Source organism: Panthera leo, chromosome A3 (genome assembly GCF_018350215.1).
Source record: "Panthera leo isolate Ple1 chromosome A3, P.leo_Ple1_pat1.1, whole genome shotgun sequence".
Taxonomy (NCBI): domain Eukaryota; kingdom Metazoa; phylum Chordata; class Mammalia; order Carnivora; family Felidae; genus Panthera; species Panthera leo.
Window position 1 is genome coordinate 89,918,237 of NC_056681.1, and position 6,000 is coordinate 89,924,236.

Genomic DNA, 6,000 nt, shown 5'->3' on the forward strand with positions numbered 1-6,000 from the left:
GTCATGACTTCATCCTCGGACCAATCACCAGGGCCAGGGGGTTAGAATATTCTGATTGGCCAGTCCTGAGTCATGTGCCTATACACCATGTGAACCACGTGCACTGAGAGTAGGGGAGAATTCATCCTCCAAAGAAAAATCATGATGACATCAAGAGTAGAAGGAGGAGTGGATGCTGGGCGAGCAAAGATAACAGATGTCTGCAGCAGGTGCCTAGGAGAAAAAGCTAGGGCCTACCTTTACCACTGTGGGCAGTATGACCTAAGGTGAGCAAACTAAGACAGAACTGGAAACACCAAGTGCTACAAGCTTTAGATAATAGCACCAAAATTATGAGGTAGTGACCCCTTCACTCCCAAAAAGGCGTGTCACACATCCAGGCCATGAATCTTTCATTCATTTAATTTGCATTTAGTGAGCGCCTACTTTGTGCAGAGCACTGTTCAAAGTACACAGAAGTAAATGCTGTGCTCTCTGTCTTTAAGGAGTGAATAATGGGGTAAGACAAAGGAGCCGTACTCCCATAAAATAGCACGAGAGCAGTATCTTCCTAACTGATGAGCATACACAGGATGGGCAGCCACTTCATGTATGGGTGTTGAGGGGACCCAAGCAAGGAAGAGATGAATGTTTTCACTTTATTTATCCTCTACTTTTATAATTTAACTCATACTCTTTATAATTTATTTGTACTCCACCTTTAACTGTTTCAATAAATATTTACCGTATGCCTACTAAGTGCCAAGTCCCCAGACTCTAGATACCAATAGAAAGGTTTTCCAGGATATGTAAAATATTAGAAAGAGAAAATAAATCGATTGAACATGGGGGCAAGTGAATATAGCATACAAGGACGCAACGACATGGATCCGGTAATAGAGCAAAAAATGTAATCTGTGATCACTTACATTCCCAGTATAGACGAGCCACATGATGTGTGATGTCACAAATAATATTAAAATGTGTTCAATGAACCCAAGCAACACAATAGGGTGTTCTGTTTTGCCATGTAAAAGATGGCACAAGATACAGTAAAATATGTGCATATTATATATATAACATAGTAAGGTACAATATGTAGTAAAGCACAATATATAGTAGGAAGTAATTCTGCTGGAACTCAGGTGGGTGCAGGCATTGGGGCAGTATATAGTTCAGCCCAAACAACTAGCTGTCTGCTAACCTAGCTTAACCTAGATGGTGGACTGAATGAATTTTAAACAACTCCAAGTTCCTTTTCAGTGACATTTTAATATTTAATGACAGTGAACTTGGAATTGTAATCTTTGGCAAGTGCTTGGGGGTGCAGCCGCCAATCTTTATTGGTGGCCGAGTAAGATCTGAGGCTCTCAACTTTCAAACTGTTTTTGTTTTGTTTTAACACAGCTCACCAAAGTTTTAGTAAGACAGCCTGTGGGTCACTTACTACATCGATTCCCCTTTCACAGCAGGAAAGGAACTGGCAGTAACCACAAAGGGTGTCTGTACAAGCCAATATGGGGAGTCAAAATTTGGACTATGTGGTTGTCTCCTTATTTGTGAACTTGGGAAAAACATGGGAATACCTACATGGGGAATACCTACCCAAAACCAATCTTCAAGGTTTTGATCTTGTAGCCTTTCTTTCTTTCCATAATTGGCTAGCAGGGTCTGTTGTATATACAAACCATTCTTTGTCTAGGAAAATAAAGCCCTTGTCATCAGAGTAAAAAAGAATATCTTCCTTCCTTTTTGTTTTTTTTTAATAGCAAGGGGCTATGCAACTGGCCCATCCAAAGATAGTATCAATTTTTTTTTTTTTTTTTTTTTTAATGAGTGGAAAAGTACTGGTGTCAGAATTCATCCTGGATCAGCCCTCAGGAAAACTGTCCTCCCCCCACCGCTCTGGCCCATGAAGTGGAATAGCAGTGCTGAATCAATTTGTCCATGGCCCAGACTGAGGAAAGGTCAATAAAAGTTGCAGATAATTTGATATTATTCTTGCCACTGTAGGGCAAAAATTATAGCAGTGACCTGTGGTGGAATTGCTTTTTAAAGCCTATCTGTTCCTTATATCCAATTCTCATCTGAGAATCCTGGATTTTCACCACTTGTTACAGAGCTTTATAGAATTAATAAATCGACGTTTTAAAAAAATTTTTTAACATTTATTCATTTTTGAGAGAGAGAAACAGAGTGTGAGTGGGGGAGGGGCAGAGAGAGAGGGAGACAAAGAATCCGAAGCAGGCTCCAGGCTCTGAGATGCCAGCACAGAGCCTGAGGTGGAGCTCAAATCCACGAACAGGGAGATCTGAACTGAACTGAAGTCAGACGCTTAACTGACTGAGCCACCCAGGCACCCCATGAATCAACTTTTAATTTGAGTTAGAGGATGCCCAGGTTGTTCTCACTCAAGAAAGATAAACTGGATTCTGGGTTTAGCTCAACACAGCTAAGTCCAAAGAGTAAAAAAATAAATAATAAACACAATCAATAAAACTGGGGATGGGAGCCCATTGTTCAAGAGAAGTATTAACAACTCCAGAAGCAAAAAGTTGCTCATGGGTGCTTTATTCAGATCAAGTTTTTAAATTGTCTGGGCAGTGAATTGGGCTCTAGTCAGAGATCAGCCTCATATTTATAAAAATTGGGGCAGTTGACTTTGTTTCGTGAAAGCCAGAGGAAGTGAACTTCCCAGGTGTTTGGTCCCACACAAACTCAGTTTCCAGAATAACAGCTCAAAACCTTCCCGAGTCTGCTGTTGTTGCCAGAGTCCATTCTCACCACAAGGTGTTATTGAAGTAAAGTATTTTTAAGACGGTGAAAAAATGTATTCTAAACTTTAACTTTTATGAGGTCCTGAGTGGCCTTTTTCTATTTTGGGTTCTCACAGCTTCTTCATTTGATGTGTTAAAGGTTATTTCAGCTAGCCAAGAATTCTTAAACCAAATGTAGGATAAGCAGGACCTGCATTTGCTATAGCATTTTGAAATTAAGACTGATTCTAAATTATCTGCACAGTGTTGTGATGAGAGAACCTCATCTTCGGACACTTCTAGTAGTTCTCAGCTAATCCCAGGTTGCAAGTATATTTTTCCCCTCAGCACTAGGGGAGGACGTAATGCTGAGGTTACGAGCGGGCTCCAGAGCCAGACTGACCTGGGATGGATTCCTGGCTTCCTCACTTACTGGCTATGTCATTTCAATAAGTGTCTTATCCTCTCCAGCTTCAAAGTCCTCAACTTTATGAAATGTGAATAATACCAGGAGCAAATGAGAGAATGCATACACACAGAGGCTTAGGACAATTTGGGGCACATAGACGCAACTCAATAAGGGGCAGTATTGATAATAACAATCATAGTAATAACGATGAGGCCTAAGCCAATAGTTTGCTGTGAATCACACTTTGGGGACAGGGGAAACATCTTTCTCTTGCCTAGAGAGATGGGCAGAGGATCCTAATACCCCAGGGAAACCATAGCCCCTGATCACAAAATGAAAGGGGACAGTTCCTGCTTTCATTTAAAAGCCACCCTTCTGGGTGGGCAGGTCCGAGTGTCAGGGAGATCTTGACTTTTAAAAGAACCATCTAGCAGGAAGGCTATCAATCCCTCTAGTCCCATCCATCCCCCCGTCCCTGCCCCACTATAACTCTCCTCCAGCTCTTCCTATCTGAGGATGAAGGTAGGGACTTGGGGCACCACGCTCCAAGGGTTGATGGGAAGGACAGGATGACTGTAGGAGTCAAAGGAAGGCACTGCCTGATAATAAATAAAGGAAATAACGGGGATCCTGGGGGACTTCCCAGGCCAGCCCAAGGTTGAGACACTTAGAAAGTCTAAAGGGCTATAGTCTAATTCCTCCAGGGTCAAGGTCATCCCAGAGGGAAAAGGAAGGACATGTGTCTTTTTACTTAGATGTATGGTAGATTTCAACATTCTCTCCTTTGGCTGTTACTTCTCCATTTAGCACCGACTGTCAAATGCTGGCTTTCTCGTAACGATCACATGTGGAGTTTCCCGTGGGTCCCGTGCAAACCGCACCATTCCACCCAAGTTCACACTTCCTTGATATGGGAAGTCTGGCCTAGTTCAAATACTCTTATCCTCCCTTATCCCCACCTTCTCCAGTGATACACCCACATTCTTTCTCTTGGGTTGGGCATTGGCAAGAACACTCCAGTCCAACCACCTTCCCTGTGCCCATTGGTCCTAAGAGGACACCCCAAAACTGAGGGTGTCCAGTCTGCTCCACACTTCCCCACTGTCTGCCCTATTATTGCCATCCCACTAGCATCTTCAGGTGGGCTCAAGGCAGATCAGTACAGCCACTGCCCCAGTAGACACCCAAATGGAAAATGCAAACTGTTATGGGCACCTGTATCCTCCAAACTGTCCTCTAGGAATCCCCCCTTACTTGCGGGGATACAGCCGTCCTTCTCCACAGAATAATCGAAGAATCCATTATGTCACTGCTCTTCCCCAAGGCTGGGGACTCAGCTGGGAAGACTCAGTCTACTTCTTTCTCTGCCTTTCCCACATAGACACCTGGGGGTAAGGACACCAGAAAGTAAGTTGGCTGAGCTGCCTCTCAGTCAGCCCTGGGGGAGGTGCTGGGTTCCATTTCTGGCCATCTCCTAGAGCCTATTGTTTGCATTTGGGGCCATAGCAACAATTTCAGGGAAACAAAAATGTTCACTCAGCAGTCTGTACCAGATAAGATTTAATCCTGTTATTCAAATACTCTATATCTTTCTTGATTTTTTTTATTTCCTTGTTCTATCAGTTACTGAGAAAGTTGTGTTACTTCCAGTATGATTGCAAATGTATCCATTTCTCCTTTTTGTTTAGTTAATTTTTGCTCTCTCTCTGTCCGTGTGTGTGTGTGTGTGTGTGTGTGTGTGTGTGTACATACAAGTGCTACTAGGTGCATACAAATGTGGAATTGTTACATTCTCTGGTAGACTGCTGTCTCTTTCCTTCAGGACTACACCTTGCCTTAAAACATACTTTGTCTCATATTGGTATAACTTTCTTTTGACTAGTACTTCTTACTTTCAACTTTACTGAATCTTTGTATTTAAGATGCATCTCTTGTAAGTAGTGAATTACCAGTTTGATATCATCAAATATCCAAACTATCTTTAAGTAGGAATATTTACTCAATTTAAGTTTAGTGTAATTACTGGTGTATTTGGGTATAAGCTCACCACTTACAATTTGTTTTCTTTTTTCTCTCTTCTTCCAGGAAGATGTCTTCTCTGTTAAGGTCATTGCTGCCTGGATGAGACCCATCCCTTTTGTGGTAGATACTCTGCATAACTCAAAGACTACTGATTTAAATGTTAGTATCGTCTTTTCTTTCTTTCTTTTTTTTTTTTTACAAGATGCATACTAAAATTTTTTTTAATATTCATTTTATTTTTGAGAGAGAGAGAGAGACAGAGTGCGAGTGGAGGAGGGGCAGGGAGAGAGGGAGACACAGACTCTGAAGCAGGTTCCAGGCTCTGAGCTGTCAGCACAGAGCCTGATGCAGTGCTTGAACTCACACACCACGAGATCAGGACCTGAGCTGAAGTCAGACTCGTTTAACTGACTTAACTCGCTTAACTGACCGAGCCACCCAGGCACCCCACTGTTAGTTTCATCTTTAAAATACTTCCAGAGAAGGTCACCTGGGTGGCTCAGTCAGTTAAGTGTCCAACTCTTGATCTCATCTCAGGTCATGATCTCATGATTTGTGAGTTCAAGCTCTGCTGACCATGCAGAGCCTGCTTTGGCTTCTCTTTCTCTCCCTCTCTCAAAATAAATAAATAAACCTAAAATAATAATAATAATAATAATAATAATAATAATAAACCTCCAGAGAAACACCTACATCAATGTTTGGCCACATATCTGGGTACTGTGGCCTAGCCAAGATGACACATAAAGGTGACCATCAGGTCCCAGTGGAAAGAAAGCACAGAGTGTTTGACAGGCCCCTCCCTACGGTGGCTCTGAACTCCCTAGCCCCATA

General features: G+C 42.3%; 1 protein-coding gene across 1 annotated transcript in view; it reads left to right on the forward strand.

Annotated features, from left to right (window-relative positions):
• Nucleotides 1-5,325, forward strand: part of LOC122216210 (STAM binding protein) — a 54,868-nt gene extending 49,543 nt beyond the window's left edge. The window contains exon 12 of the transcript XR_006200785.1: nt 5,230-5,325. The gene's annotated coding sequence lies outside the window, so the exon portion shown is untranslated. The remainder of the gene's footprint in view (nt 1-5,229) is intronic.
• The last annotated feature ends 675 nt before the right edge of the window (nt 5,326-6,000 follow it).